The sequence below is a fragment of the Balaenoptera acutorostrata genome, chromosome 6 (assembly GCF_949987535.1).
Source record: "Balaenoptera acutorostrata chromosome 6, mBalAcu1.1, whole genome shotgun sequence".
NCBI classification, from domain to species: Eukaryota; Metazoa; Chordata; class Mammalia; order Artiodactyla; family Balaenopteridae; genus Balaenoptera; species Balaenoptera acutorostrata.
In genome coordinates this window covers 9678320-9701864 of record NC_080069.1, presented here as the reverse complement: position 1 = coordinate 9701864, position 23545 = coordinate 9678320, and the positions used below count along the sequence as shown (strand labels likewise).

Below are 23545 nucleotides of genomic sequence, written 5' to 3'. Positions count from 1 at the left end.
CCTTGCCTTCAAGTTGGGACAACCCTGAAGGGCCTTCTTAGCTCCAGAGCCCTCTGTAGGATTGATTCAGGTTTTAGTTGCCATCTCATCTTGCGTTAGCTCCCATCTTCCTGTATTCTTGGTGACATCATGATATGAAACCAGACAATGGAATTAAATAATATTAAGTTTCCAGGAAAGTGGAATCTCCTGAGGAATAAGGATGTCTCCATGAAACAAAACTGCTCAGAGATGCAGAACCTCTCCCCTAAGCCTCCCGTATAGGGTGGCTCTTCCTTGGGGACAAATAATAAAGTCTGAGTCAATACAGGTAACACCTGAATGTGTAATGCACATGCACACACACACACACACACACAGTTCAAGTATAAAAGTAGCATCCCCATGACTAGGTGTTCATCTGTGTGTACATCTGTTCCAGACCCGGTTTATATTCCGCCCCGATTTGCTCAGCCTCACCTACCCTCTAGTTCTTGGCTGTCTGATCAATGAAGAACCCCAGCTGCTTCCTCTGTCACCTCATCTCCTAATACTGCCATCTGTCTCAGCCTCCCCTGAGCGAGGGCCAGACTTTGGCAAGGCCTCCATAGCGTCTGCTGTAGCGATAGCCACAGCGGCTCCAGTGCCCAGGGATGACCCGACGCACCTACAGAAGCTTTGGTTTTAGGGGAGTTCCCAGATCCCCACATGAGATTCGGTTTTCCCGGAGGAGCTGGATAACATAACCTGCAAGTTTGGGGGGTTGTGATGTCCCATTGGCTGAGACAGGAGACAGGAAGGAACAACGAATAGATGACTCCTTTCTTCTCCCCCTCCTGGACTGTTCCAGGTGCCCTGACTCCATATGGTCTTTCTGGAGACTTCCGGTGTGTCTGAGCAGCTGGCTGTCTTGTTTTGTGACGCTGCAGCCAGCTTGGTAATTACCACTCTGCATTTGTCTCCATCCTTCCCCGCCTCTCTTCCCTCTCCCCCCTCACCCTGGTGGCCCTGGGATTGCATCACTGGTAATGTGTTTGCACCTAAGATTTGATGCAGGCCGCTTTCTCGGGGACCCGAGGTAAGGCAGTGTCTGAAAGCTTTCCTGTGCATTTAAATGAATATGTTATATTTCAGTACTGTGTTTAGCATCCAACTATGAAAGGAAGTACTAACACGCGCTTAACAACTGAGCTGAACGTGTGTGTCACAATTGAACGTGTGTGTTAACATCTGAACAATTGTGGGAAAAGGCTAAATTGGTATCCAGAGCTGTAGGGTCAATCCATGTTAAAGTTGGTGTATTAGTTATCTATTGCTGCATTACAAGTCACTCCAAAATACAGTGGCTGAAAACAGCGAATATTTATTATCTGACAGTTCTAAGTGGGTCAGGAATCTGGGAGCAGCTTAGCCAGCAGTTCTGGCTCAAGGTCCCTCACAAGGCTGCAGTCAAGTTGTCAGCTGGGTCTCCAGGTTCAACTGGAGGAGACTCTGCTTTCACACTCACTCACGTGGCTGTCGGCAGGCCTCAGGGCCTGGCCACGTGCGCCTCTCCATGGGGCTGCCTCAAGCGCAGCCCCCAAAGGAAGCCATAGTCTTTTTATAACTGAATCTTGGAACTGGCATACCATCATTTCTGCCATACTCTATTCATTAGAAGTGAGTCAATATATACAGCCCACACTCAAGGGGAGGGGATTACACAAAAGTGTGAATACCGAGGGTGGGAATGATGGGGGGTTATTTTAGAGGCTACCACATGGGTACACTATTCCAATGGTAACTTATACCAACTGTCTCTGCTAAGTCTCGGAGAAATCCCCTCCTGTCTTATCCCAAGAGCTTCTTGGATTTATTCTAGAAATCATTCTGATTGAGCTGAATAATTTCGGCTGTGTTTCCAGTTGTGTGGGAGCTGAAAATCTGTGTTGGTGATGGTATTTCGGTCAAGGCTGGGAGGAGCGTGGCATTCATGTGGGAGCAAAGATGAACAGAGCCCTGGAATGCCACAAGGACAAGTCATCCTCAAGTGTCCTGAGAGTGAAACCACGGGCCTGAGCAATGAGTACTGGACTCTGCAAGCTGCATGACCAATCTCGCCTTTGTGTTTGGGAAGCAGAAAATTTAATGCAGCACCTCTCACCAAGACCTACTGTCTCAGTATTGCCATGGGTACCATCAGGGATGCACAGATGAGTTAAGACAAGCTCTGTCCTCACAGAATTTATTTATGTGAGCTTAGAGCTCAGAGGGGGAGGTCAAGGCTACTCGCATAAATTTGGAAAGCATCAAGCGATAGGAACACTATAGAGGAGTGAGTGTAGATAGAGCCCAAAGAGGTTGAAGATAGCACCCGGGGCACTCCAATACTTAGTGACTGGTGAGAGGTGGGGCCACCAGCATAGAAGAATGGGAGGTCTCATCTTATTTGTCCCTAAGCAACATTTGACCCAGCCAGATCAGTGGTTAGTTTGGTTAGTTCCTGGTTATAAGAGTGCCTTTGGGGGCTTCCCTGGTGGCACAGTGGTTGGGAGTCCTCCCGCCTGTGCGGGGGACACGGGTTCGAGCCCTGGTCCGGGAGGATCCCGCATGCTGCGGAGCAACTAGGCCTGCGCGCCTAGAGCCCGTGCTCCTCAGTGAGAGAGGCCACCGCAATAAGCCCGTGTACCCCAGCGAAGAGTAGCCCCCGCTCGCCGCAACTAGAGAGAGTTCGTGCGCAGCAACCAAGACCCAGCGCAGCCCAAAATAAATAAATAAAAATAAATAAATTTATTTTAAAAAAAGACTCTTAAAAAAAAAAAAAAAAGACCACGTCTGGATCCTCCTGCAGCCAACTCCAGACTCCCAGGCCCCCGGTTCAGAATAAACACGGAATAAGGGAGCTCTCAGCAGCAGTTTTTTTCAAAATAGGCTTTATTTTTCAGAGCAGTTTTAGGTTCAAGGCAAAACTGAGCAGAAAGTACAGAGAGTTCCCACGGACTGTGCCTCCCGCCGCCCCCTGCATGCCTCCCCCATTACCAACACCCCCATCAGAGCAGCACATCTGTTATAATTGATGAAAGTACATGGACACGTCATTATCACTCAAGGTCCAGTGAGTTACATTAGGGTTCATTAGGTGTGGTACGTTCTGTGGGCTTGGAAAAATGTCTAATGACATGTATCCACCGTTATAGTATCATACAGAGTACTTTCACTGCCCTAAAAATCCTCTGTTCAGCAGTGGTTTTTAAAACCTCTTTTTAAGAGCAAAGTGGAAGGGCTTGGGGAAGTAGAGGAGCACCACCCTGCTTGTGGCTTCTAGAATGATCCCAGATGTGGTCCTCAGTCTCACAAAGAACACTTTGAGTGACCGCTGTCTACTGGAGCGGAGTTCCCAGCTGCCACTGCTGCCCCTGGAGCCTGGATCCAGCAGCTGTGGCTTCAATCTTGCTCACACTCACCCTTGTTTTTTTGTTCCATCGATAGCACGTGGGGATGTTTATTGGCTTTTGAGTCAAGCTATCCATGTTTAAATGTTTTCTAAAAAGCATGTTATCTATCAATGCTATGAGTTGGAGCAGAAAGGTCCACCAAATTTTGAACTTATTGCATCATCTTGACTGCAAGTTTCTGTAAGGTCTTTTTTTGGAGCCAGATTTGCTTTCTTTTGGGTATGAATGATCCCCAAATCTCAGATCCCAAGAGTTGAGCCTGGTAACAGGCACAGGAAGTCTGGATTTTATTTAGGTTATACCAGAGGCAGGTGATCCTTATGGGTGAGAGAATATTGATTCTTGATTGTGAAATAAGAAAAATAATATTTTGTTTTGCATTGAGTTTCAATGAAATCATAATGGGATAGTGCTTTATAAATAATGTGATAGTCAAATGCCCTGTGAATTATAGTTGTTACTAAAGAAGGGTCATCAACACGGAGGGGGCTCTTTGCATAGATTTGCTTCACAGAAACGTAGCGTACTCATTCTAGTTTCTTCAAGCAAAGTGCAGTAAGCAGAACCGTGGGTTTAACAAATGCACGTTCATTTCTCATTCATCCTTCCCCTTAGGGTCTAGTGCTGTAACCAGATATGGACCCCAGGCCATGCCAAAATGAAGGGAAAACATCTGGCCAATTTATTCAATTCAATAAATGCATCCTTTCAAATTGGTCCAGAAATTTGGAGCCCAGACTTCTAGGTAAATGTCTGGCTAAATTTTTTGATTCAACTGATGTTTTGGGATTGTGTAGACACTACTTAAGAGATCAAGGGTCAAGCAGCAAATGGAGAGTCTAATTGGGATTAAAACTTGGAGTCCTTGCGTTGAGGGAGGCTCAGCTCACTACCTGATTCCTAGGTGGTGTCACTGTCGGGTGGAAGCTGGGGGGAGAGATGAGACCTGCAAGGGACACATCCAGTTCCTTCTTCTGGGCATTAGTCAGGGAACTCCTTTCTTTTGGTCCCTGCCCTCTGACTCTTCCCAGCTCCATTTTACATGTCACGAGTGATGGATCACTTCCTAGGGATGCCCTTTCCTTAATGCCCCATTCTCTGGGGAACTGTTCTTTCCTGCTCTTCTCCATGGAAGTCTCCATTTTGGTCAAGGCCACCCTGGGGGATCTCAGCCTATCGAGACCAATCTCTTCTCTTTTCCAGAATCACTTTATGACTGAGACCAAAGACAGGCTCACAGGCCTCACACGGCAGGAAGGAAGCTCAGGACATAGAAGCCAGGATGATTAGGGGAAAACTAAGAAAGGGAGGGGGGAAATGAAGAGACTTCCCCATAGCATATTATCTCTATTATGATTATTATTATCATCTGAATCTCTCATGGCAATTTATTCCTTTTGACCTCTGAAATCTAATGAGATAGTGGATGCAAACCTCCTAGCATTGGACTTGACACAAGTTGGCGCTCTTCTTCCAGGTGTGTCTTCTTCCAGGATTCTCTGCATTGCTCACAGTGCCTCGAAGGAAGCCGATGCTGGATTCAATCTCTTGACTGAATAAAGAAGCTTCATTCTATTTGACATACCAGCAAACAAGCTGCTCAAAAACGGTTCTCAGTTAAGAGCACTCTTTGCCGAGGAAGGGAAACCATGGCCACTCACGTTCCTGCATGGAAGGGTAACATGGGGCTGGATGTCTGCAAAGACAAGCATAGCCCTTTTCTCCTCGCCTGGAAATCCAGGTGGATGTAGTCTTCCTGGATTTTTCAGTGAGTGGTGACAGCTGCTCCCTGCATTACATCTCCATCCACCTACCTCTGCCCCTAATCAGTTGCCCTAAAAAATTTCACTCAGAGACCTCATAATACCTAGTGGCTAAGCAGGATCCTGACCCCTTTTTCAGAAAGCTGCCTCTCCAGACCGGCTTCCTGCCACTCCAGGGCCTGAGATATAAAAGACCCTGAAGCTCATGCAGTTGAAAAGACTTACCCAAGTCAACCAATCAACAGAGAAGCACAGGGACTTCCCTGGAGGCACAGGGGTTAAGAATCCGCCTGCCAATGCAGGGGACACGGGTTCAAGCCCTGGTCCGGGAAGATTCCACATGCCGCGGAGCAACTAACCCCGTGCGCCATAACTATTGAGCCTGCGCTCTAGAGTCTGCAAGCCACAACTACTGAGCCTGTGTGCCGCAACTACTGAAGCCTGCGTGCCTAGAGCCCGTGCTCCGCAACACGAGAAGCCACAAAAATGAGAAGCCCGCGCACCGCAGCAAAGAGTAGCCCCTGCTCGCTGAAACTAGAGAAAGCCCACACGCAGCAATGAAGACCCAACACAGCCATAAATAAATAAATAGATAAATAAATAAATTTATTAAAAAAAAAAAAACAGAGAAGCACAGCTGCAATCAGAATCCAGGGCTTCAGACTCTCCATCCAGTGCTCTTCCCATTTTACCTAACCTAGTGCCCCTCTTCTTTTCAAAATATGTAACCCACAAGAGGTTCCATTTCCTTTTGTTCTTAGATGACTGTCTATTAAAAAGGGAATGAATTAAATTAACTTCTAACAAACTCAGCATAAATGACATCTCCCAGAGATATGGCCACTTTTCAAGGTCCCCTCAACATGGTAGGTATCTCAGGTGCTACACCAGGTTGGACGGGGGAATGTCTTTTGAGGAGGAGAATTCTTCCTGAGGGGCGAGAAGAAGCTGTGGGACAGCTGGGAAGCTGGCCAGGGATCTGCGGTAGGTGGATGAGCTCCAGAATTGAGAGCCCGGCTCATTTATCAGCAGGCCACCAGGCAAGGGTGTGTCAGAGTTTTTGCTTCATCATAGTTTAGGCTGAATAGCCCTCTCCCCTTAGCTAATCTGCAGTAGTTTGATCTATTTATTGAAAGTGCAGGTCCCAGAACTGACCTGCTTGAACATTATTTTTGATCATTCCTGGGTCCCATCTCTGGAGGTAGAAAGGCCTCGTACAGACCACATTAAGGTGGGACAGGAAGAGCTTTGGAATCAGACAGCCCTTGGTTCCCATTCTGGTTCTCCTGACCTGCCAGCTAGATTAGCTTAATAGGGATAATGATACCTGTCTTGCCGGGTTGTTGTGGGATTACATGTATTGTATGTACATACTAGGTGTTTCATAAATGGTAGCGATTATTGTCATGAATATTGTTAACTATGTAACCTTGGGCAAGTTACTTAACCTCTCTGAGCTTCTCCTCTGCAAATTAGGGATAATTTTAATTTTAACGTAGTCAAATTTATCAGCCTTTTGAGGTCATGAAGATTCAAGCTTCCTATTACTTTTTTTTTTAATAAGTTGGTTTATTTATTTATTTATTTTTGGCTGTGTTGGGTCTTTGTTGCTTCACGCGGGCTTTCTCTAGTTGCGGCGAGCAGGGGCTACTCTTTGTTGTGATGCCCGGGCCTCTCATTGCAATGGCTTCTCTTGTTGTGGAACACAGGCTCTAGGCACGCGAGCTTCAGTAGTTGTGGCACGTGGGCTCAGTAGTTGTGGCGCATGGGCTCTAGAGCACAGGCTCAGTAGTTGTGGCGCATGGGCTGAGTTGCTCCGTGACATGTGGGATCTTCCCAGCCCAGGGCTCAAACCCGTGTCCCCTGCATTAGCAGGCAGATTCTTAACCACTGTGCCACTAGGGAAGTCCCCCTATTACTTTTATATTGATGTGTACCTTTCTTGTCTCAAAAGTTCTTTATAGACATTAACATCACATTGTAAGCCAGAGTTTTGCTTGCATGCTTCCTGTGATGACTATGAAATATCCAGTGTTTGTTCTGGAACCGGATGTGCCTGTGTGTCCTGTATTCTATGGGAACCATGCCCAATAGGTTCACATCATGTCTATGAAATAGGTGTGCTAGAATTATTGCATTTTATAGATTAGGAAGTTGCCTCACAGTGGTTATGTTTTTTGCTTATGGCAGACATGTTAACTTCTGCCTTGCATCCTTTGACTACAAAAGGGCGAGAAAGCTAAATACTCATTCTCCCAGCCTCCTTTGCAGCTAGAAGTGGTCATCTGACAGTACTGGCCAATGAGACCTAAATGAGCATCTCTGGATGCTTCAGGGAAAACCCTTGTTTTCTTAATAAAATGGACTACAGTGACATCCCTTCTCCTTTCTATCTTTCTTGAATGCAGATGTGATACCTGGAGCAGGCGCAGCTATCCTGAGACCATTAGATGACAGAAAGCCAACAAACTAAGGGTGGCAGAATGGAAAGATAGACCTGGAATTCCTGGTGGCATCACTGAGGTCTAAACCCGTAGAAATAACCATCTACCTCTAGGTGCCTAACACTCTAAAGTGAAAAGCTATATGGACATCTTGGGGGGGAGTTGTGAGAACCCTCCTTAAGCCAAGAGAGGGTCGCAGAACTTCTTGGCTCTGTCTCAGGGCAGACAGAAAGGGGCAGCTGAGCATATGAGCAAGTTTGCTTTCTTTGCCTTACTGGGAGTTTTGAATGCATTTCTAGGACAAGCTCCACAGAGGGCCCTGCTATGAGCTGTCCGCCAGGGTGGTGCTGATATTGGATATTATGTAGCCTGGCTAGTGCGAAACCTGGGCGCTGTGCCTGCAGCTGCCACAGCATGGCAGCAGCCAGGAGAGGACAAGGGATGTGTGTGTGTGTGTGTGTGTGTGTGTGTGTGTGTGTGTGTGTGTGTGTTTCTCTCTACCATTCCAGTGATTCGTCCCTGACAACTGGGAGAATTCACTGCCCATGGCATTTCCAAATATTCTTCACTACAAAGAGAGAACAGGAATCTGGTGGGGACGGAGGGCTAAGGGCTCTCGTGGGGCCCCAGGTCAACTGTGAGAGAGCCCAACTTATTTTCCAGCCCGTTTGGTTCAATGTGGGATACCACAGGGGGTCTAGGAAGACTGATCACGTGGTTTCATTCTGATTTTCAGGTAGGCGATGAATAAAATTCTGAAGTATCTCAAGGAACTGTCCCACCAAGGGCTTTCTGGGGCACACTCTCCTGAAAGTACATCTGGATGCCAGGGATGGCCTTCAGGCTTTGATTTTTCTTTTCAGGACCCCAAGGATTGGACCTTTTGCTCATCTTTTTCCTGTCCCGTCTTGTCACAACCTTACCAAACAGGACATAGTACATATTTTTCCCCCCTTACTTCTCATCCCTCAGTAAATGCACAATCCTAAGGATTTTTTTTTTTCTGATAATAACTACAGAGAAACTGACTTGGATAAAAACAAAACAAAAACAAACAGGTCAGTTGCTAAGTTACGTGAAGTCTTAGAAGCTTTTGAGAAATAGCTGGTACTGATCTTGGTTGAAATCTAAATGGGACTTCTTTTGACTCTACTTAACCCCTTTCTGACCCTTTCACTGACCCATCTCTTGGATTTCTTTTTCATCCCTTGAATTCTCTTTTGATTCATTGGACTGGTGCTTCTGTATCTCCCAACCTCCTTCTCATTCAGCCTTGCCCTGTAGGAAGGGGGCATTCTACTTTATAGAAAGTGTGAGGTTCTGAGGATGATCTTAGATGGCTTTTGGGAAGAGGAATATGCTTGGCCCTTATCTCCTGACCCTGGGCTCTTTCTTGGAGTCCCATACCATGCTTATAAATGGATGTATCTTTTTATTTGGGAGTCCATGACTTATGCTTGGTAACTTAAAGAGAGAGTCTTAAATAGCTATACATCTGGATTTAATTGTTTCCCTTTTTTCCCCCCCTTTCCAAATCACCAAACTTTGCCCATCTTTCAATTTCCCATCCAAGTTCCATCTTTTCTGTGAAGGCATTCCAAGAAGTCCAGCACAGAAGAACAGCTCCTTTTGGCACTTAGAGTCAGGATATGCAAGATCACTTGATTAACACTAAATCGCTTGTCTATTACATTGCTCCCAGCCAGAATGTCTCTCTACCTAGTTAAGAATTCACAGATGCCCCTCAGGTAATTGAATTAACAGAATTTTGAAACATTCTGGATACCAGCACTACAAATCTTGAGATGAATAAAGAAGGATTTCATTGTGATTTAGGTACACTCTCCAGACTTCCGGTGCTCACTCACCCTTTTTTCCGTCTGTCTCCAAGGTGCTGTCTACTAATCCACCTACTCTCTCCTTATCAGTCTTCCACTTGCTTCACTTGACCCTTGGGTCTTAGATTCTCTTGTAGTCACCAAGTTATGTGTTATTATATCTTTCTACAGATCCACTTTCCTCAAAGGCAGGACTCTATTTCCTTTCAAGGGTGGGTTCCCTAACCACTGGGCTTTCTTTACAGAGCTCATTTCTCTGGCACACAGACAAATTGTACTCCACCAGATATCTGTGGGGTGATCTTCCAGTCACAGACTGTTTGGGAACTTCACCTTTGTAGAACTCCAGATTGAACAAAAGCTTCGTTAGTGGGTGATTATCCACCTTACAAAGGATTCCTTTAGATAGCAAATTCCCAGAATGGGCTTAAAATAGGTTTAATTTAACCCCAGTCCAATTGTACACCTCGTTCAATAACACGTTGATTGTTAAAGATGAGGTACAGTTCTGCTCATTTATAGACTAATTGCTTGTTTGTCCTTTTAAACCCCCTACTTCTTACCTAGTAGATCACACTTCTTTTTTCAAAGTCTTCAAGATTCACTTCTGTGGGAAGGCTATTTTCTGATAAAAAGGAGTGCCTTGGGGGAGGCCCAGCTAAGTCCCATTGTCACTCTTGCCCACGATCAAACAGAGGAAATTACCTCCACCAAAGACCCCCCCAAGACACACAGCCTCTCCCATCTCTCTTTTCAGATTCTCTATCTCTGTCTGTCTACCTCTGTCTCTGTTTATGTATCTCTCAGCATAACCAATCAGCAATTTTAAAGTTCACAATTGATTTTAGTCTGGGTCTCTGATTCCCCACTACCAAGGTAGTGTTCACCCCACCTATGGCGTTTGAGATAGAGAAAGACTATGGTCTCATTGCCTATATGCACTAGCAAAACTAGATGAAGGAACTTTTCCTCCCTTCTGCTGAAACTTTACCTGAAATTCCACAGTAGATACCACTGCATATTCCAGTGCACATGACCTGTGGTTCTCATGCTGTGGTTGTGTCTGTAGCATTCTGGCTAATCTAGTGGGAAATGAAGGTAATTTGAAGAAAAAACTCAGCTTGTCTATACAAGTGTTGCTTGAGTGTTTCACTCATCAGCTGGATGTTTCGGATGAGGGTCTATCCATAGGGGTTTGTTAAAGAGCTGTTTCAAAGGATGGTTTAACAAATCGTTGCCATAGCCTCCTAACTGGTCTTCATAAAGTTTTATCTCTCTTTTTCATGAAAATTTCTCCTTTTTAACTGTGCATCTCAAACTTTAATGTGCATGTGAATCATCTGGGGAGGTTGTTAAAATGCAGATTCTGGGACTTCCCTGGCAGTCCAGTGGTTAAGACGCTGCACTTCTACTGTTAAGGGACACGGGTTAGATCCCTGGTTGGGGAACTAAGATCCAGCATGCCAGTGGCTTGGCCAAAAAAAAAAAAAAAAAAAAAAAACAGATTTTGATTTAGTACATTTGGGATGGGAATTGAGATTTGTGGGGGGTTTTGTTTTGTTTTGTTTTTTTATTTCTAACAAGCTCCCATGTGATCTTGATGATGCCAGTTTGTGGACCACACTTTGAGTGGCAAGGCTCTATAAACTGCTAGAGTGAACATTCTGAATGTGAACCTGATCATGTCACTGTCCTACTTGAAATCCATCAATAACCCCCATCACTTCCAAGGTTAAATCCAAAATCCTTAGATGGCATACAAGCATCTTTAACTTCAGCTCCTTGCCTATCTCTCCAGCTTTATCTGTCACTTGTGTTGTTTCCAGAACTAGTCAAGCTCCTCCTCACTTTGGCACAGGTTATAGACCCCACTGACCTAGCAGACTTCCACCCACCCTTCTAGATTCATCTCAGTTACTGGCTCCAGGAATCCTCATCTGTAATCTCGAGGTCTCTGTGCTCCCCAAGTACCTGCTGTGTACTTCAACTACATATTGCATGCCTGGAAAGTTTTGTCTATGTTTCTTTCTCCCCCTAAGACAGTCAGTTACTGTGGGAGCATCAGTTATATTCCCTTAATCTCAGACTCTCCATACCCTAGCACAGTGCTTGGCACACTTAATAAATATTTGAGTGGATGTATAGAAATGAGCTCGTAGTTTTGTCTTCTTGTTCCCTACATGGTACTTGCTCAGTCAGGGTCAACCTGTCTCTGATTCTTGTCTGCCAAGCACTCATTCTCGGAAATCCTTGTTCAACCTTCTATCTGGGGGAGATGAATCTGATGCCTAGGAGTCATGTCTAATTCCATGGTCTGAACATTAGCAGCAGTTAATTCATTGCTGTTGTTTGGAAAATGCTAATTAATCAACATGATTTGTCTGGTGCTCAGGGAAAAAGTCAAACTGCTTTAAAAACAGCATTTACCTCAGGTAACTGAGCTCTGTTAACTAAGGCAGTAGGTCTCATCCCAGGCTGCCCATTGGAACCACTTGGGAATCTTTCAAAAAATACTGATGCCTTGGCCCAGCCCCCAGGAATTCTGATTTAATTGGTCTGAATTGCTCTGGAGGTAGGGTCTGGCATCAATATTTTAAAGAACTACCACTGAAATCACTGTACCAAGTTAAGCATCATAACTCTTTTCTTGATAAGGAGTTAACATTTATCTGATGGATTATCCAACCATTGTTCCTCCTGAGAAACTTTGTTTTTTGTTTTTTTTTTTAAAGCACTGTGAACACTTGCATGACCAAGATCAGGTTTAATTATTATTATTATTTTTTAAAATTATTTAATTATTTATTTATTTTTGGCTGTGTTGGGTCTTCGTTTCTGTGCGAGGGCTTCCTCTAGTTGTGGCAAGTGGGGGCCATTCTTCATCGCGGTGCGTGGGCCTCTCACTATCACAGCCTCTCTTGTTGCGGAGCACAGGCTCCAGATGTGCAGGCTCAGCAATTGTGGCCCACGGTCCCAGTTGCTCCGCGGCATGTGGGATCTTCCCAGACCAGGGCTCGAACCTGTGTTCCCTGCACTGGCAGGCAGACTCTCAACCACTGCGCCACCAGGGAAGCCCCCTGAGAAACTCTTGATTTAAATTTCTTCTTGACATAATTAGCAAAAGTGATAAAGTTCTTATTTCAACTTATTCAGTAGCTCTCACTTAGTTATGCTCTATGCAGTCTATAATTTTACTAAGAGGCCTTTTGAATTAAAACCCTTTCTTATCAACTCTAACTGGGTTTGAATCAGAAGGAAGGGAAATCAGCTTCGGGTTGTTTTACATCAGCTCTGGTGGTGTTCACTGCTTATCTCTCGAATGGACACAGGTAAGAGAGGAGTTCAGGTGAGGGCAGGGGTACAACTTTTAAGCTTTGCCTGGCTCAGTTTGGATGGGGTGATTTCTCTGAAGCATTTTGCAGTCTTAGAGACCCCAGATATGATTTTGGAATTAGCTATAATTTTGAAAAATAGCTGCTAATGATATTCCTCCCTTGGCACAGAGAATTGACAATAGTGCTTATAAAACATTACCATGGAACCTTGCAGAATCAGAGGTGCTTTCATAGGGGGTCTGGTTTCTTTTCAGAGGGGATGGATTTTAATGGGGTCAGGTCTGGGAAAGTCTCCTTTACCCCCTGCTTTCCTCAGTTGGCATATATAGGTCAACAGGGTCCTGGGAGCTACCATCCCATAAAGGGGCGTTTGAAGGAGATCCATAAACAGCGGCTGAGAGCACTCTTGCATGTCTCCTAAGGCTGTAATGCTTTCCAGCATCAAACCCATTGGTGCAAAGGCTCAGTGTGAGGGAGAGGACACAGGCTGGTAAACTCTTGGTCAACAATTGGTAGTTTAAAGTCACTCCTAGTACCTAGTCTGGTTCCAAGGAGGGTTAGCTTTTAGGCTCATACATATTCCCAGAAGATTTCCCGCCTCTGACTTATAAAGGTGATTCCTGAATAAGATCAAGAGTTTTAAAGTGGTTTTGACTCAGGCTGGTAACACCTTGATAATCCCAGAAAGTTGAGAATTTTTTTTTCCTGGAAAATTTATAGGAAAACTTTAAATGTAACCTCACTAGATATAATTTCCTTGAAGGTAGGGGGCTATTTTGTTCTTTTTTTGTATTCTTCTCTCTACCCCTTCCCCACATTGCCTTGTATATTATGGATATGCATAAATGATAGTAAATAAACACAGCTAAAAGTTTTGAGCATTTATTATATGCCAAGTGCTTTGTATACACCCTCTAATTAAATCTTCCCAGTCACTCTGAGAGGTAAGTAATATTATCATCCATTTTACAGATGAGACTATTGAGGCTCAGTGAAGTTAAATAACCCCAAGGCCATACAACTAGTGAGTGACAGAAAGAAGATTCAGCCCGGATTTTATGTTTATAAAACATTTGCTCTTAATTCACCTGGTGTATCTTAAATGGTCCTGGGAATATCTCAGTTAGAGTCATGGGGTGGGGGAGGTGATTTGTGGAAATGCAGATTTCTGGGCTCTGCTCCCACGAAATGCTGATTCGGTTGGTTTGGTGTGAGACCCGGGAATCGTCAGTCCCGTGCTTGTTGAATTGCTTGGCACACCAACCCGGCTCTCTTGATGAGTAGGCATCCATGTCTTTGTCTCACGTGACTGTTGGCAGGACACCCCAAATGGTTCAAACCTTGCAAGCCCAGACTTTCCTTAGCAACATTAAGCCCTCCACACAGCAAGAAGAGTTCTTGTGTAATGCAAACACATTTCACCTCAGCCTCTTATAAGACAAGTAGCTTCACCTGTTTGCTGAAGTGGGCCCCATCTCACTCACATCGGTATTAATGTATAAATCACATACAATGAGTGAAAGCTCTTGGAATATATCAAGAATTTCCTCAGTACCTCTATCACTGTAAATTGTGCTCTTGTACGTTTTTTTCAAGTGTGGCATTTCCGTCAGCCTTAAATGTTAATTCTGCATTGCTTTATAAAGGTGTTGGTTCAGATTCTCAGGTAATGTGAGCTTCTTCCTTCCTGTGAGTTCTAGAATGTGACTTAAGGAAGAATCTTAGACTAGGAGCAATGGAAGGAAACTCTGGATCATTTCCTGACCTCCCACCTGCCCTGTGCCTGCTGGAGGGGAATGGCTGTACTTGTCTGCTCCATTAGGGGGCGCTCACCCTCTCCAGAGCCTGTGGGTACCATTGGTTGACAACTCACTCTAGTTAGGCTTTAAAAAAGAATACATACATACACGCACACATGTGTGTGTGTGTATATATATATATATATATATATATATATATATATATATATATATATATATGTATGTATATATATAAATTCAAACCGTGAAATATATCATACACATAAAAGTGTATAAAATGTGTTGTGTACTGTTGAAGAATAATAGTAGAATGAACACTTGCGTATATCCCTTACCAGGTTAAGGCATAAAACATGACCAGACCCCAAAGCTTGGCCTGTGCACCTCTCCAATTAATTCCCTGCCTTCCTTCCTCCCAGCGGGGTCTTCCTTCCGGAGTTTTGGTGTTAACCATTTCTTGATTTTCTTTATATGTTACCACTTACATGTGAGTCAAGCTCTTCCTATTATAGAGTCTCAAGACAAAGGTCACTAGCACGGACTCAGGAGCCAAACTTCCTGAATTCTCATCTCACTTGTGCAACACTGGGAAAGTGAGTTATCTTCTCTCTCCTTTGGTTTCCTTATCTGTGAGATCAGAGGAGTAATAGTTTCTGCCTTAAAGGGTCGTGAGAAGTAAATAACATTTATGTTGCAAGCCTTTATAACAGGACCTGTTAGATAAAAATATTATGAGAATGCCATTGTTTGTTTACTTTAAGCTGATGTCTACCTTCCTGTACATCAGTGCTTCTCAGTCATCTGTGGTAAAGGACGTAAAAAAATTCCAGGACTTCCCTGGTGGCGCAGTGGTTAAGAATCCGTCTGCCAGTGCAGGGGATATGGGTTCGAGCCCTGGTCCGGGAAGATTCCCACATGTGGCCAAGCAACTAAGCCCGTGTGCCACAACTACTGAGCCTGTGCTCTAGAGCCCACGAGCCACAACTACAGAGCCCGTGTACCACAACTACTGAAGCCCACACGCCTAGAGCCCGTGCTCTGCCACAAGAGAAGCCACTGCAATAACTCCCACGCACCACAACAAAGAGTAGCCCCTGCTCGCCACAACTAGAGAAAGCCCGCTCGCAGCAACGAAGACTCAACACAGCCAAAAATAAAATAAATAAAATAAATAAATTTATATTAAAAAAATTCCAATCCATTGTGGACTGATAATTTTGTAAAATATAATAACATTGAATAACTGGAAAAATGGAATAAAAAACCCAAACATGCAAAATTCAAACTCCAATTTTTTATTATTAGAGTCAACAGAAATAAAATTACTATGTCAAATTGCTATAAGTGTTTTTAGATGATTACTTGCAATTTCTGTACTTACTTGTCGTGAACCGGTAGCACACAGCTTGCGGACAGCCACCAGCTCAGACACAATCCAAGGTGCTCTGTTCCAGATCTCTGCCCACTGATTTCTGCCTAGTCCTGCAAGAGGCCCATTCCTTGTGCAGGAAGCAAGTTTTGGCAGCCTTTCATCGTATGGTCCACAGAACGTTGTTTTTTTTCTTTCCTTTTTTATTTTTCATTTGTATTTTTAAAAATCGAAGTAGAGTTGATTTACAGTGTTTCAGGTGTACAGCAAAGTGATTCAGTTATACATATAAATATATCTATTCATTTTCAGATTTTTTCCATTACAAGTTATTATGAAAAATTGAATATAGTTCCCCGTGCTATACCGTAGGTCCTTGTTATCTATTATCTTGCTTATCTATTTTACATATAGTGGCATGTATCTGTTAATCCCCAATTCCTAACTTATCCCTTCCAACATTGTTTTTCTTATAGCTGGCTTTCACCTGCAAGAAACAAAAATGATTTTAAAGTAAACAAGCATACTTAATAAGTGCAGATTATCACCAGAGACCACAGTTTTCTTCTTTTTTTTAAGTCAAGGTATAACTTCCGGTGTTAAGGAAACTTCCCCATAAAGACAAGCAGCTAGGGGCTTCCCTGGTGGCGCAGTGGTTGGGAGTCTGCCTGCTAATGCAGGGGACACGGGTTCGAGCCCTGGTCTGGGAAGATCCCGCATGCCACGGAGCGGCTGGGCCCGTGAGCCACAGTTGCTGAGCCTGCGCGTCTGGAGCCTGTGCCCCGCGACGGGAGGGGCCGCGATGGAGAGAGGCCCGCGCACCGCGATGAAGAGCGGTCCCCGCACCGCGATGAAGAGTGGCCCCCGCTTGCCGCAACTGGAGAAAGCCCTCGCACGAACCGAAGACCCAACACAGCCAAAAATAAATAAATAAATAAATAAATAAATAAAAATCAACTAAAAAACTTTAAAAAAAAAAAAAAAAAAAAAAAAAAAAAGACAAGCAGCTATAGGAGAAGTACAGAGCTACATTCTGAGTTTTCTGACTCAGGAATAACACAAGAGCAAATTTTTAGTTTTCTGCATCTTGAATTTGATTGTAAACTCTTTGAAGCCGCCTGTGTCCTTTCCCTCCCCTCTCCCCTGTTGTGCCTTAAGTCCTTGTGGACACAGTGGGCGTTCACAACACAGCTCTTAAGAGACTCATGAATGCTATGACATTGAACCCTGGGAGCTTGCCAGCATTCTACCATTTTTGATTATAAGAAGGCAATTTCGTATGGTCCAAAGGCAATTTCATCTGGGGCCTCTCCCTGCAGATCTATTGAGTAATTCTTTCCGGGGAATGGAATCTTCCCATTTCTAGGAGCTCAGAGAAGTGTTGAGTCCTGGGTAGGGAAGCACGGCCTCATCTGGCCTCTGCAGCCGAGCTTTTCACAGCTGCTGCCCAAACCCAAGTCCAAGGACCAGCCCTCCCCCATCCCAGGTATCTGTCAAGTAAGAGTCTGTTTCAGCTTTCACAATGGATAAATCCTGTCTGACGTGTGAACAGTTAAAGGAAAATTACTCATGACACTTGTTAGAGATGGTAAGGAAGGCTTTGTTCAGAGGGACTACCAGAGTGGGGTTTTACAGTAGGATAGAGAGATGGGGCCCAACTCTGAAAACAAGAAGGAAAAGTGGAGATTTCTAGCCAAGGAGCAGGGTAGGGGTCCGTGGATGGGAAATTACTAAGAGGAAACATTGGGAAGAGCTGCATTCTTGCTAAACTGACCCAACAGGATTCTTTCTGAAGGCAGGCCCAGGGGAGCTGATACCACTCAGGGGGGTGTTGGTGGGGATGAGGAAATTTGATCAGATATTGAGGGTGAAGATTCACTCTAAACTGACTTAGTAGCATTCTTGCTAAAACTGGAATCTACAAGGACAGAGGTAGAAGCCCAAGGCTGAGCCTAGCTGAGCAGAGAGCTCAGAGAAGCCTGGTTAAAGCTGGTCAGAGAGAGACTCTTTGTCTGAATGTAACCGTGTAACCGTGTTGATTGAAGTCAGGGGTCCAGGGTTCTTTCCCAAGCTCCAAGCTCCATTGTGAATTTCAGCTCGAGCTGTCCTGTCTCCTAAATACAATATTTCTATAGCCACCCCAATACATCTACACTTGACTAAAATCAATATTTAAGTTGGACAGCAGTTCAGAGCTTCTTCTGAGCTAGAAAAATCTGATATATATGTATGTATGTGTATATATATATATATATATATAAAATATATATTTATTTATTTATTTATTTATTTGAGAAGAGAGAGGTTTATTGCAGGGCCAAGCAAGGAGAACTGGTGGCTCATGCCCAAAATCTGATATTTATTTTTAAACTATTAATGTTCACACAAGACTAGGGGTCAGAGGCCCCATCTATCTGATGTGAAAATAACTGTTCTTACTTCTAGCAATTGATCAGTTCGGGACGGGGCGGGGAGCAGTGGGTAAAAATCACAAAGACTGTTTGAATTTCAGTCAAAAATCGTCAACCTATTGACCGTGGATTAACATGGGTGTTTTCTGGAAGGCCCCAAGAGATGAATTTTCATCGTCATCCCATCTGAAAGAAGGGACATGTCAGTTTCTGCCTGCCGAAATCTGCCTTACAAAATCCATGCCTGCCACTGGCCCTCAAACTGCAGGACAAGCCACCAGAAGCTGTCCCAGGTTACTGATCCTGTGATCAGAGATGGGGGCCTGAGAGCCCGAGCAGGGCCACTCGATGGGAACCTCAGCCTCTCTCCTTTGTGGGCCTTCTGCACACACATGAGACTTGCACACATGTAGACACAAACACAGAGATCACCCACAGACATATACAGACCCACACTCACACCAGGTGCACTGCCACATACCCCACTGCTAGCAGGAAGGGAGTATGAACAGAAAGACGGTTAAATCCAGTCTCAGCTTAATTGGTAGACAGTTCTCAAGTGGAGTAAACGTCTGGGCAGTGGAAGATCTGAAGCTACGGTAGCTGTGTGACTTTGGGGCAGTCCCTTCACCTCTCTGGGTCTTAGTTTTTCCATCTGTAAAAGGTGAGTGTTGAAATAGCACAATAGTTCTCAGACTTTCACTTGGGGCAGAATCACCTGGAAGGCTTATTAAAACAGAATGCTGGGCCTCGCCCCAGGGTTTTCGGCTTAGTCTGTGTGGGATGGGGCGTCATAATTTGCATCTCTAACAAGTTTCTAGGTGATACTGGCCGGGGGACCACACTTTGAGAAGCATAGGAGTAGAGGAACTCTCTTGTTTCTATTAGGTCTGAAATTCTTCAACTCCCGGGCAGACGTCGGGACTAAATATAACTCTCAGTTGTTGCGGTTCTCAACCAAGGCTGATTTCGCCCTGCAGGGGCCATTTGGCAAGGTCTAGAGACATTTTTGATTGTCTCGAATTAGGGCGTGTTGTTCCCGGCATCTAGTAAGTAGATACTAGATCCCAGAGATGCTGTTAAACATCCTGCAGTGCACAGGACAGTCCCCACCACAAAGAATCACCTGGTTTAGAATATCACTATGGCTGAGGCTCAGAAACCCCCGCTCTAAGTGATCTCATTCAGCTGGGTTTGAATTTGTATAAGAACGGTAGACATTGGAATACACTGCGTGGTAAGATTGATGTTGACTTTTCATTTCTGGGAAGGAAACGGTCCCCAAAAACTACCCGACATTCTCTGAGCTAGAGTTTGCTCCTTGCTTCTGGACCTCACTCAAGGCTGAGCAGGACAGTTTTGACTCTCAGGAAGCTAGCAGATCTCAGATCCCAGGGAAGCCGCCCAACAAAGCACAAGGGCTGGCTCCCAGCAGGGCATATTCCCAAAGCAACATCCTTCCAGGATCCGGCAAGCCTTGCCCTGGATTAGGACAGCGCTAGGTGTTGATTGCATTGTGTTCCCTTTCTCTGCTTCCAATTCACAGGCTAGCGAATGAGGGCAGCCCTTGTGGGTTCTGATTTAGGGACATATCAAGTCCCTAAATTTGCAGAATATCATAAGCCAGAAAGACTGTATGTGTGTGTGTGTGTGTGTGTGTGTGTGTGTGTGTGTGTGTGGTGAGAACCACATATTCAAACCATTCCCTATTTCTGCACCTCATCCTGCCAATTACAATCTGCTTGGTGGTGTGAAACTGACAGCCGGCAGCAGTGATGGAGACAGGAGAACGATGAACAAGGGCTTTGTGCATTCTCAGCTTTAGAGAGAATGTTCAGTGGGGCGGACAGGCACGTAACTGGCAGGCTTAGGAATCAGTAAAAACCAAGAACTGGAAGTCCTAATTTATCGTCTCTTTCAATACAAGGCTAGACACAGGCTATTTAATATAATGCATTGTTTACAAGTGGAGGAGAGTGGAAGTTATTGATGCATTACAAATGCAGGCAAATGCATCTCATAAGCCAATGGGTAGGTAATAACAATTGCAGAAGACTAAATTTGACTTTAATCCCCTGAAGAATGGCATGCATACAGCTTAAAATGATAAAAGCTGGAGGGGGTCTGGGGAGAGGGAAAGAGGGAGGGAGGAGACCAAGGGAGACTGAGGGAGACAGAAGGAGACAGAGGGGGGGAGAGACAGAGAGAGACAGAAAAAGACAGAGGAATGAGAGCTGATTTTCTCCTGGGATTATGCATTTCTCAATTAGGAAATAGAATGGAAACTGAAAGAAAAGATTTTTTTAAACCTTGTTTTGATAAACAAGCATCACACTTGGCAGGGTGTTTTCGGTAGCAGTTCTGGTGTCGTGGTCAAGCAGCTCGGTCACTTGCCAATCCCTTGAATAATCCCAAAAGCAGAAATAGAAAACAAGTCTTCTTTTGATTAGTGCATGTAGGCTGTTCCGTGTCCCCTTCCCAGGGTCGTTCGCACCATGGCCACATTGGCTGGGTGTAAACAAGCTTGCCCAGCCTTTGTGGTTAAAATTCCCCACTGTTGACACCTAGTGCCCGATGCTTTGGACATAACAGGTGTCGTGTGAACATTGGCTGAGTGGACATGGGGTGATGCAGACGCCCACAAAGAAACGATGTAGCTGGACTTCAGATTTCAGAGTCTCAGCAGGGAAAGTGGCTTTGGAGTAAGCAAAATAGTGTCTATTTCCCACCCAAGCTGAAATCTCCTCTGCAATATTATTGACAAAGGGGTCCAAATTCTGAGTGAAAAAGTACATGATAGTGGGCTGAGGTAGCCCACTCCTTCATTGAATGGGATTAAGAGCAGTCAATGTTTATTGGGTGCTTACCACGTGGCAGTCACTGTGCTAAAACCTCCATGTGGTGTATCTCTATGCTCATCTCTAACTTAGGAGGTAGTAAGCAACATTTCTGTTTAAAGATGTGGAAATTGAGGCATGGAGAGTTTTCACAGCTGGTGCTGGTGGAGAAAGCTGACTCTGTAGGGCATCCTCGTAACGAGTGAGGATGTCCTTCCCATGTTGACCTGAAGCTTGCTTCCCATTCCCATCCAGGGTCCCCGTGGGCTGGTGTGCCCAGTGCTGGATTTCCATTATCAACATAGTTCACATTTGCTTGGTTTATGGATGTGTTTGCAGTGTACCATCTGCCTTTTCTGGTGATCCAGTGGCAAACAGAGGGAGAAGGAAGATTGGCACTGGAAGATCTTTCTATGACAGCTTTCTGAGTGTGACAGCCAAGTGCATCCAGCCTGGGTCATGGAGCACAGAGAGTCCCTGGTCATCACCGCAAGAAGCCACTATTTGTGGATCACTCGGAGAGAAACAAATGAACTTATTCTGGAGAACAAACAGTGGTCTCTGACCCCATATGTGTGCGTAAGCTGGTTGAATCCTAAGGGGAGCCAGTAATGTCACCTCTCTAGGCGAACTCCAATCTGGTAGGCCCTGAGTAAACATTTGCTGACTATCTGATCTGACAGTATTCCAGCTGATGGTCATGCCGCCAGCCTGTGTCCTCAGAAGGGCTAAGCCTGGAGAAAGAAAACATTTTTTATTTGGGAGAATGATCTTGACCATTTGTCTATGACTTTGGGTAATTAGACCTCACAGTCTGGGGTCCTATTCCCTTGCAGCTGGCTTGTATTTTTGTGCTTGGTGTTTGCCCTTGAGGTGCCCTTGGGTGTTTGCCCTTGAGGCACGATGGGGGTCTTTGCTTGTCCCTGGTTTCCTATGGGAACCTGTGGACAAGTCACTTCCTCTCTCTGGGATATGTAAGCCTTCCCTGGATGTTTCAAAAAGAGAAGCTAAACTATTCCATGATTGGCATGCCCCAACCATTTTGATTATTTCCTTTTCTTTCTGAGAGCCAGTTCTTCTTTTTTTAAAAAAATTTTTATTGGAGTATAGTTCATTTACAGTGCTGTGTTAGTTTCTGCTGTACAGCAAAGTGAATCAGTTATACATCTACATCTACATCTACAGTTATACATCTATCCACTCTTTTTTAGATTCTTTTCCCATATAGGTCATTACAGAGTATTGAGTAGAGTCCCCTGTGCTATTGACATATACACACTAGTATACATAAAATAGATAGCTAATACGGACCTACTGTAGAGCCAGTTCTTCTAACGGCACCTTTTTGCAGTCAAACAGGTTTGAAAAGTTGGAGGAATCTTTGTCCTTGCTCCTGACTCTCACACATCCAACCAACCGCCCATCCTAGTGACTTTATCTCGGAAGTGTCTCCTAGGCCAGGTCAGGTCTTCATGATTGCTCATTTGAGCAATGGCAGGAACCTCCGAAATGGTTTTCTTGCCCCCAGCTCTCAATCTGCTTAGCTCCTGCACAGGCAGAGAGAACTTGCAAACGCGGCGTTTACTGGTGAAGATTAGCAGAACAGCTTTTACCGAGGAATGGTGAGGGAGGTGCGATGGAGCTATGTGATGGTATTGTTGTGCGCTATGGGATGCAGACATCATGGTCACCGCCATCATTTAATGAGCACCTACTACGTGCCAGACACTACTTCACATGCTAGTCATACATAATTTCTAATCTTTTTTAGCAGGCTTGTGGTATTGATGCCTGTATTATCATCTCTCTTTTGCAGATAGACAGCTGGGGTTCCGGAGAGAGCCGGAGCTACAAAGTTGGTACGTGGCAGGGCCAGGAATCGAATCCATCTTTCTGGCTTTAAAGCCCATCCCTCTTCCCCCTCCCCTTTTGCCACATCACTGTCGTTCCAGAAACAGAGTCAGAGGTGGAGAAAGGAAACAAATGCGGAATCATCTGCAAAGTTATTGACAAAAAAGGGTAAGGACTTTATTTTAAGAACTTATTTTCATTAGGATTTCATGTGGGATTTATTTTCACTTCAGCTGCCATGTGGTCATGAATATATACCTTATTTAAAGTTGATATTGTCAACAGTTATAAAATTGGTAATGTGGGGACTTCAGAGATCTCTCTTTCAAAGTGAAAAATATGTATACGTATATCTTTTATCCCTTTTGGGTAATTGGCTCCTCCTAATTCCTCATTCCTACTCAGTTCGGTGAGCAGAGTATTTTCAGAATGGAGAGCGGTGGGCAGGGTGTGGGGAGCCCCAACTGGATGGAGGTCCGAGAGGCAGAATGGTACCCAGCGCTGCTTCTGGGGTCACTGGCTCC

The 23545-nt window shown here is 44.7% G+C and overlaps 1 long non-coding RNA gene across 1 annotated transcript in view; it reads left to right on the top strand.

Moving 5' to 3' along the window:
* Positions 1 to 23545, top strand: part of LOC103007039 (uncharacterized) — a 35669-nt gene that overhangs the window by 8565 nt on the left and 3559 nt on the right. The window contains exon 3 of the long non-coding RNA XR_452006.2: positions 22987 to 23189. This is a non-coding gene — a long non-coding RNA (uncharacterized LOC103007039). The remainder of the gene's footprint in view (positions 1 to 22986; positions 23190 to 23545) is intronic.